General features: G+C 39.0%; 1 non-coding gene across 1 annotated transcript; it reads left to right on the forward strand.

The window, feature by feature from the left end:
- The first annotated feature begins 8667 nt into the window (after positions 1-8667).
- Positions 8668-8775, forward strand: LOC148579498 (small nucleolar RNA R71). The gene has a single exon (XR_015899015.1). It is a non-coding gene; the product is annotated as a small nucleolar RNA R71 (small nucleolar RNA).
- Positions 8776-10109: the final 1334 nt, after the last annotated feature.

Consider the following 10109-nt stretch of genomic DNA (forward strand, 5'->3'; position numbering starts at 1 on the left):
TTTTCTTGAGTTGGCATGCGGTTATTGAAAGTTTATACTGAAAAGTGATTTTATTTTAGAAATTTGATTTATATGTATATATTTTTATATTAAGGAATGACTTGGGTTTGAAATCGTTGAAAAGAGTTTGAGAAACTGTTGGTTTGATTTATTGGTAATGACTTGAGAATTGAAAATGATTTAATATTGAAGTTGGTTCGATTTTGAAAATGATTTGACATTGAGGTTATTCGATATTGAAGTTGGATGAGAATGGGTTGGAAAATATGATTTTGATGGACCCGTAAGGGTAGTAGAGTTTGAGTTTTAGAGGAGATGCTGTCGAAATTTTATAAAAATTAGACGTTTCGTTTGAAATAATCATTTAAAAAGGTTTGGCTTTAAAGATTATATGTGTTCTTGTATGGATACCTGGAGGGAGAGCTCAGTCTCTGGGAATCGACGCCGAGTTATTATCTCTGGTGCCGACCTTTAAGCTTTATGATAATCCGAGCTTTACTCCAAGAGGGTGTCCAACAGCGTAGAGCTTTGAGCAAGAAACAGGGGGAGTGTACCTGCAAAGGCACTCCAAAGGTTAAGTCAGTATTGAGAATTTAATGTGTTCCTTTTGGGATGGAAGATCATATCTTTTATGGGTGGAAATGTGTAAGTCAGTTACACTTCTACTTTATTGCCTGGATTAAAGAGCAATGATGAGGGTGGAATGTCAGGTTGAACGTTTCACAATTGGAAACAGTCCGTTGAGCTGAGTTGTAACGTAAGTGGCCGATTAATGATGTTGATTGTCGATTAATGACTGTAATGCCGAACTATAACGTCAGGTTTCTAAGTAATAATGTGAATAATGCCGAGTTATGAATGATAATGCCAATTTATGATGTTGGATTTGTAACGAGCCTGGAATAGTGTTTTAATGAAGCAGGTTGAGCTTTTAATGAAGCATAAATCGGCCATTTTGAGTAGGTGTATAACGTCGGCAGGTGAGTTAGGCTAGGAGCCCCCAGTTTAAGATGCTTAATTAAAATATTTTTTGGAAAAGATTAAATGATGGTAAAAGTGACTGTTTTTAATGAGGAGAGAGAATCAAGTAATGATGGCAATAAGTGTTTTGTCATTTCCAATGTCTGAAGGGGCGGTTTTATGTGATTAGTAGTGGGTGTAGTGGAGTTGAAAGGGTTATGTAACTCTTGGTTAGGTGTATTTTGAAAAACCAAGAGTTAGGCTCTGTGGGTCAGTTTAGCTGTTTGAAAGTAAAATTGGGTTTGAAGGTTTCGAAACAGAGGAAAAATGAGTAAAAGAGGTATGTGAAGTTTCGTTCTTTTGTCTTCTAAAATTCAATTCTTGGCTCGTTTGTCTGTTCCTCATCTTCTTCATTTCTGAGTTCGAATGGGGTATGAGAGGGAGGCTGAAAGGGAGATAGATTGGTCTGATGACTGGGTAAACGAGGACGTGAAGGGTCGTGTTTTGTTATTTCTGGATGTTGATGCTATGAGTGGCATAGACAAGGCTAGAGTAGTGAGGGCTGGGTCTGGAGTTCGTTTGGAGTTATTGCCATGTTCAGAGGATGATAGGGTTTACCAGAGAGGGGAAGGTTTTGAATATTTCTTTATGTACAGCTGTGTGTTGGAGGAGCTGAGGGTGAGGGTTCCGTTTAGTGATTTTGAGTGTCAAGTGTTAAAGCAGTTGAACTGCGCTCCTTCCTAATTGCATCCCAATGGATGGGCGTTCCTACGTGCGTTTGAGATTCTCATGGAATTTCTGAAAGAAATCCCATCAGTGGAGCTGTTTTTCTCCTTATTTCAGGCGAAAGGCGTGTGGAAAGGCGGATGGGTAAATCTGAATAGCTCGCTGAGGTTTGGCATATTTAAGCTATACAAGTCTTCTTTTAAGAATTTCAAGGAAATGTATATTAAGGTGAGCAACTCTGAGGCCGATTTTTCATTTTATTTGGACGAAAATTTAGGGGAAAAGTTTCCTCTTTGGTGGTGTTCGGAGCCGCAGAATATTCTGGGGCCTGAAGTTATAACTCCAAGGGATGAGTGCCTAATTGAGTATTTGACTGAGGTTATTGATCGGAAGGAGTTGATTTCAGTTTATGACCTGTTGTACTGGGAGGAGAATAAAGATTCTGTTATTGCTTATTTAGGTAAGGATTGGAAATTTGTTTTTTGTATCATGTTTGAGGTTTTTTGAAATGTGTGTTTGTTTTGCTTTTCAGGGGGTAAGTATCCAGGTGTTTCTGCTGCGAGTCTGAGAGCTCGGGTGAAGAGCAAGGGTTTTGATAAGGAAGGGTCTACGTCGAAGGCATAAAAGATTGGTACTGGCAAAGTTGATCAGCTGGTGCACAAAATTGCGATCTTCACTGGCGCCAAAAAATTGGTACACACGTTCATAATCTCAATTCTTCTTCACAACTTCGCACAACTAACCAGCAAGTGCACTGGGTCGTCCAAGTAATAAACCTTATGTGAGTAAGGGTCGATCCCACGGAGATTGTCGGCTTGAAGCAAGCTATGGTCATCCTTGTAAATCTCAGTCAGGCAGATCCAAATGGTTATGGGATTTTAATGATATAATTAAAACAGAAAATAAGATAGAGATACTTATGTAATTCATTGGTAGGAATTTCAAATAAGCGTATGAAGATGCTTTGTTCCTTCTGAACCTATGCTTTCCTATTGCCTTCATCTAATCATTCATACTCCTTTCCATGGCAAGCTGTATGTTGGGCATCACCGTTGTCAATGGCTACTACCCGTCCTCTCAGTGAAAATGGTCCAAATGCGCTGTCACCGCACGGATAATCATCTGTCGATTCTCACTCATGTTGGAATAGGATCCATTGATCCTTTTGCGTCTGTCACTACGCCTAGCACTCGCGAGTTTGAAGCTCGTCACAGTCATCCCATCCCAGATCCTACTCGGAATACCACAGACAAGGTTTAGACTTTCCGGATCTCAAGAATGCTGCTAATTGATTCTAGCTTATACCACGAAGACTCCGATCTTTCGGAATGGAGGCTAAGAGATATACACTCAGTCTAAGGTAGAACAGAAGTGGTTGTCAGGCACGCGTTCATAGGTTGAGAATAGTGATGAGTGTCACGGATCATCACATTCATCATGTTGAGGTGCAAGCGAATATCTTAGAATAGGAATAAGCTTGAATTGAATAGAAAAACAATAGTACTTTGCATTAATTCATGAGGAACAGCAGAGCTCCACACATTAATCTATGGTGTGTAGAAACTCTACCGTTGAAAATACATAAGATCAAGGTCCAGGCATGGCCGAATGGCCAGCCCCCTAAACGTGTACTCTGAATATAAAATTATTCAAAAGATTAACAAGATATATGAAATAACTCACTAAAAGTAGTTTTTATACTAAACTAGTAGCTAGGGTTACATAAGATAAGTAAATGATGTAGAAATCCACTTCCGGGCCCACTTGGTGTGTGCTTGGGCTGAACATTGAGCTTTTGTATGTAGAAACTCTTTTTGGAGTTAAACGCCAGGTTGTAGCCTGTTTCTGGCGTTTAACTCCAGAATATGGCAAGAAGTTGGCATTTGAACGCCAGTTTGTGTCATCAAAACTCAGGCAAAGTATGAACTATTATATGTTGTTGGAAAGCCCTAGATGTCTACTTTCCAACGCAATTAAGAGTGCGCCAATTAAGTTTTTGTAGCTCCAGAAAATCCATTTCGAGTGCAGGGAGGTCAGAATCCAACAGCATCTGCAGTCCTTCTTCAGCCTCTGAATCAGATTTTTGCTCAAGTCCTTCAATTTCAGCCAGAAAATACCTGAAATCACAGAAAAACACACAAACTCATAGTAAAATCCAGAAATTTAAATTTTGCTTGAAAACTAATAAAAATATACTAAAAAGTAATTAAAACATACTGAAAACTACTTAAAAACAATGCCAAAAAGCGTATAAATTATCCGCTCATCACAACACCAAACTTAAATTGTTGCTTGTCCCCAAGCAACTGAAAATCAATTAGGATAAAAAGAAGAGAATATACTATAAATTCCAAAATATTAATGAAACTTAGCTCCAATTAGATGAGCGGGACTAGTAGCTTTTTGCCTCGAACAGTTTTGGCATCTCACTTTATCCTTTGAAGTTCATAATGATTGGCATCTATAGGAACTTAGAATTTAGATAGTGTTATTGATTCTCCTAGTTCAGTATGTTGATTCTTGAATACAGCTACTTTATGAGTCTTGGTCGTGGCCCTAAACACTTTGTTTTCCAGTATTACCACCGGATACATAAATGCCACAGACACATAACTGGGTGAACCTTTTCAGATTGTGACTCAGCTTTGCTAGAGTCCCCAGTTAGAGGTGTCCAGGGTTCTTAAGCACACTCTTTTTTTGCTTTGGATCACGACTTTAACCGCTCAGTCTCAAGCTTTTCACTTGACACCTTCACGCCACAAGCACATGGTTAGGGACAGCTTGGTTTAGCCGCTTAGGCCAGGATTTTTTTCCTTTGGGCCCTCCTATCCACTGATGCTCAAAGCCTTGGATCCTTTTTACCCTTACCTTTAGGTTTAAAGGGTTATTGGCTTTTTCTGCTTGCTTTTTTTTCGCAAGCTTTGTTCTTCACTGCTTTTTCTTGTTTCAAGAATCAATTTTATGATTTTTTATATTAACAATAACATTTCTCCTTTTTCATCATTCTTTCAAGAGCCAACAAATTTAACATTCATAAACAACAAATTCAAAAACATACACTATTCAAGCATTCATTCAGAAAACAAAAAGTATTGCCACCACATCAAAATAATTAAACTAATCTCAAGGATAAATTCGAAATCCATGTACTTCTTGTTCTTTTGTTTTTAGAACATTTTTCATTTAAGAGAGGTGATGGATTCATAAGACATTCATAGCTTTAAGACATAGTTACTAGACAATAATGATCATGTAGTAAAGGCACAAACATATATAAAACATAAGGCTCAAAAACCGAAAAACAGAAAAATAAGAACAGGGAGATTAAGGAACGAGTCCACCTTAGTGAGGGTGGCGTCTTCTTCCTCTTGAAGAACCAATGGTGTTCTTAAGCTCCTCTATGTCTCTTCCTTGTCTTTGTTGCTCCTCCCTCATAGCTCTTTGATCTTCTCTAATCTCATGGAGAATGATGGAGTGCTCTTGGTGCTCCATTCTTAGTTGTCCCATGTTGGAACTTAATTCCCCTAGGGAGGTGTTAATTTGATCCCAATAGTTTTGTGGAGGAAAGTGCATCCCTTGAGGTATCTCAGGGATTTCATGATGAGGGATCTCCTCATGCTCTTGTTGAGGTCCATGAGTGGGCTCCCTTGTTTGCTCCATCCTTTTCTTAGTGATGGGCTTGTCCTCATCAATGAGGATGTCTCCCTCTATTTCAATTCCAGCCAAATTGCAGAGGTGGCAAATGAGGTGAGGAAAGGCTAACCTTGCCCAAGTGGAGGCTTGTCAGCCACCTTGTAGAGTTCTTGAGGTATAATCTCATGAACTTCTACTTCCTCCCCAATCATAATACTATGGATCATGATGGACCAATCTACAGTTACTTCGGATCGGTTGCTAGTAGGAATGATAGAGCGTTGGATGAACTCCAACCATCCTCTAGCTACAGGCTTAAGGTCCGGTCTTCTCAATTGAACCGGCTTGCCTCTTGAGTCAACTTTCCATTGAGCTCCTTCCACACATATGTCCATGAGGACTTGGTCCAACCTTTGATAAAAGTTTACCCTTCTAGTATAGGGGCGTGCATTTTCTTGCATCATTGGCAAGTTGAACGCCAACCTTACATCTTCCGGACTGAAATCTAAGTATTTCCCCAGAACCATTGTAAGCCAATTCTTTGGATTTGCGTTCATACTTTGATCATGGTTCCTAGTTATCCATACATTTGCATAGAACTCTTGAACTATTAAGATTCTGACTTGTTGAATAGGATTGGAGAGTACTTCCCATCCTCTTCTTCTAATCTCTTGTCGGATCTCCGGATATTCGCCCTTTTTGAGCTTAAAAGGGACCTCAGGGATCACCTTTTTCTTGGCCACAACTTCATAGAAGTAGTCTTGATAGACCTTTGAGATGAATCTCCCAATCTCCCATGACTCAGAGGTGGAAGCAATTGCCTTCCCTTTCCTCTTTCTTGAGGTTTCTCTGGCCTTAGGTGCCATTAATGGTTATGGAAAAATAAAAAGCAACACTTTTACCACACCAAACTTAAAATGTTTGCTCGTCCTCGAGCAAAAGAAGAGGGAAAATAGTAGAAGAAGAAGAAAATAGAGGAGATGGAGGGGAAGAGTGTATTCGGCCAAGGGGGAGAAGTGTTTGTAATGTGTGAAAATGAGGTAGTGTGGAGGGGTTTATATAGGGGTGGGAGAAGGGTTAGGTTTCATGTATTAGGGTTGGGTTTGGGAGGGAAATGATTTTTGAATTTGGAGGTAGGTGGGATTTTTAGGGAAGAGTGGATGGATGTGAGTGGTGAAGAGTATTTGGGGAAGAGATATGGAGGTGATTGGTGAAGGGTATTTGGAGAAGAGTGTTATGAAAGGGTGTGAAGGTGAGAGAAGAAGAGGTGGGGTAGGTAGGGATCCTGTGGGGTCCACAGATCCTGAGGGGTCAAGGACTTAGCATCCCTGTTCCATTTAGGCGTGCAAAACGCCCTTAGTGTGCACTTCTGGCGTTAAACGCCAGGTTGCTGCTTGTTTCTGGTGTTTAACGCCAGCTTTTCTCCTATTCTTGGCGTTAAACGCTAAGTAGATGCTCTGTTCTGGCGTTAAACGCCAGTCTGGTGCTTGTTTCTGGCGTTTAAACGCCAGTAAGCTCTTCCTCCAGGGTGAGCTATTTTTAATGCTGTTTTTCATTCTGTTTTTTATTTTTCAGTTGTTTTTGTGACTTCACATGATCATCAACCTAAAGAAAACATAAAATAGCAATGGAAAATAAATAGATATAATTAAATAACATGGGATTGCCTCCCAACAAGTGCTTCTTTAATGTCAATAGCTTGACAGTGAGCTCTCATGGAGTCTCACAGATAATCAGAGCAAGGTTGAGGCCTCTCAACACCAAACTTAGAGTTTGAATGTGGGGGTTTTGTTTGACTCTGTATTGAGAGAAGCTTTTCATGCTTCCTCTTCATGGTTACAGAAGGAGACCCTTGAGTCTTAAATACAAGGTAGTCCCCATTCAACTGAAGGACCAACTCTCCTCTGTCAACATCAATCACAACTTTTGCTGTGGCTAGGAAGGGTCTGCCAAGGATGATAGATTCATCCTCATCCTTCCCAGTGTCTAGGATTATGTAATCAGCAGGGATGTAATGGCCTTCAACCTTCACTAGCACGTCCTCTACTAGTCCATAAGCCTGTTTCATTGATTTGTCTGCCATCTCTAGTGAGATTCTTGCAGTTTGTACCTCAAAGATTCCCAGTTTCTCCATTACAGAGAGTGGCATGAGGTTTATCCCTGACCCCAGGTCACACAGAGCCTTCTCAAAGGTCATGGTGCCTATGGTACAAGGTATGAAGAATTTTTCGGGATCCGGTTTCTTCTGAGATAATGTCTGCCTCATTAATGCACTCAGTTCATTGGTGAACAAGGGGGTTCATCCTCTCAAGTCTCATTACTAAATAACTTGGCATTCAGCTTCATGATTGCTCCTAGATACTTAGCAGCTTGCTCTCCAATGACATCTTCATCCTCTTCAGAGGAAGAATATTCATCGAAGCTCATGAATGACAGAAGAAAGTTCAATGGAATCTCTATGGTCTCTGTATGAGCCTCAGATTCCTTTGGTTCCTCAAAGGAAACTCCTTTCTGTCTAGGGGACGTCCCATGAGGCTTTTCTAACTGGGATTCATGTTTTCCTCACTCTCTCCAGGTTCGGCCATGTTGGTCATGGTGATGGCCTTGCACCCTCTCTTGGGGTTTTCTTCTGTATTGCTTGGGAGAGTACTTGGGAGTTTCGGTAATCTTCTTACTCAGCTGACCCACCTGTGCCTCCAAACTTCTAATGGAGGACCGTGTTACGTTCATAAAACTTAGTGTGGTCTTGGATAGATCAGAGACCATGGTTGTCAGGCCAGAATGGCTCTGTTCAAAATTCTCTGTCTGTTACTGAGAAGATGATGGAAAAGGCTTGCTATTGCTAAACCTATTTCTTCCACCATTATTATTATTAAAGCCTTGATTAGGCTTCTCTTGATCCTTCCATGAGAAATTTGGATGATTTCTCCATGAAGGGTTATAGGTGTTTCCATAGGGTTCTCCCATGTAATTCACCTCTGCCATTGCAGGGTTCTCAGGATCATAAGCTTCTTCTTCAGAAGATGCTTCTTTAGTATTGTTGGATGCAGCTTGCAATCCATTCAGACTCTGAGAAATCATATTGACTTGCTGAGTCAATATTTTATTCTGAGCCAATATGACATTCAGAGTATCAATTTCAAGAACTCCCTTCTTCTGAGGCGTCCCATTGTTTACAGGATTCCTCTCAGAGGTGTACATGAATTAGTTATTTGCAACCATTTTAATGAGTTCCTGAGCTTCTGCAGGGGTTTTCACGTGAAGAGATCCTCCTGCAGAATGGTCCAATGACATTTTTGACAACTCAGATAGACCATCATAGAATATACTTATGATGCTTCATTCTGGAAGCATGTCAGTAGGACATCTTTTGATCAGTTGCTTGTATCTTTCCCAAGCTTCATAGAGGGATTCTCCTTCCTTCTATCTGAAGGTTTGGATTTCCACTCTAAGCTTGCTCATCTTCTGAGGTGGAAAGAATTTGGCCAAGAAAGCACTGACCAACTTATCCCAAGAGTTCAGACTGTCCTTAGGTTGTGAATCCAACCATGTTCTAGCTCTGTCTCTTACAGCAAAAGGGAAAAGAAGAAGCCTGTAGACCTCGGGATCAACTCCATTGGTCTTGACAGTGTCATAGATTTGCAAGAATTCAGCTAAAAATTGATGAGGATCTTCCATTAGAAGTCCATGAAACTTGCAGTTCTGCTGCATTAGGAAACCAATTGAGGCTTAAGCTCAAAATTGTTTGCTCCAATTGCAGGAATTGAGATGCTTCTTCCATAGAAGTTGGAAGAGAGTGCAATGAAGTCACCAAGCATCTTCCTTGCATCTCCACCATTGTTATTAGGTTCGGCCATGTCTCCTTCTTTTTCGAAAATTTCTGTTAGGTCCTCTCCAGAGAGTTGTGCCTTAGCTTCCCTTAGCTTCCTCTTCAGAGTCCTTTCAGGTTCAGGATCAGCTTCAACAAGAATGTTCTTATCCTTGTTCCTGCTCATATGAAAAAGAAGAGAACAAAAAAGAAGAGGAATCCTCTATGTCACAGAAGAGAGATTCCTTTATGTGAGTAGAAGAATAGAAGAGTAGAAGAAGGAGAAGAGAAAAACTCGAACACAGAGAAGAAGAGGGTTCGAATTTTTAGTGGGAGAGGAGTGTTAGTAGATGAATAAATAAATAGAAGGAGATAAGAGAGGGGGAGAAAATTCGAATTTAATTTAAAATAAAAGGAAAATATTTTTGTTTTTATTTCAAATATTAGTTAAAATTCAAAAATAAAAAAAAAGAGAAATAAATTTAAAATTAAAATTTAAAACAATTAGTAAATTAAAAAGAATTTTGAAAAAAAAAGGTGAGGAGTTTTCGAAAATTAGAGAGAGAAAATTAGTTAGGTAGTTTTGAAAAAGATAAAATTAATTGAAAAAGATTTGAAAATCAATTTTGAAAAGATAAGAAGTTAGAAAAGATTTTGAAATTGATTTTGAAAAAGATGTGATTTGAAATTTATTTTGAAAAAGATTTGAAAAAGAAATGTAGAAAGATTTGATTTTGAAAATTGAAGTTGATTACTTGACTAACAAGAAACTAAAAGATATGATTCTAAAATTTAAAGATTGAACCTTTCTTAATAGGCAAGAAATAAACTTTAAAATTTTTAAATCAATCACATTAAATGTTAGTAAAGATTTTGAAATTATGAAATGAAATTAAGAAAAAGATTTTAAAAATCAATTTTTAAAATTTTCAAAAATCATAAAAGAAAAATGAAAAAGATTTGATTTTGAAAAAAAGTTTTG

The sequence above is a fragment of the Arachis ipaensis genome, chromosome B10 (assembly GCF_059453495.1).
Source record: "Arachis ipaensis isolate K30076 ecotype BB chromosome B10, ASM5945349v1, whole genome shotgun sequence".
In the NCBI taxonomy this organism is placed as follows: domain Eukaryota; kingdom Viridiplantae; phylum Streptophyta; class Magnoliopsida; order Fabales; family Fabaceae; genus Arachis; species Arachis ipaensis.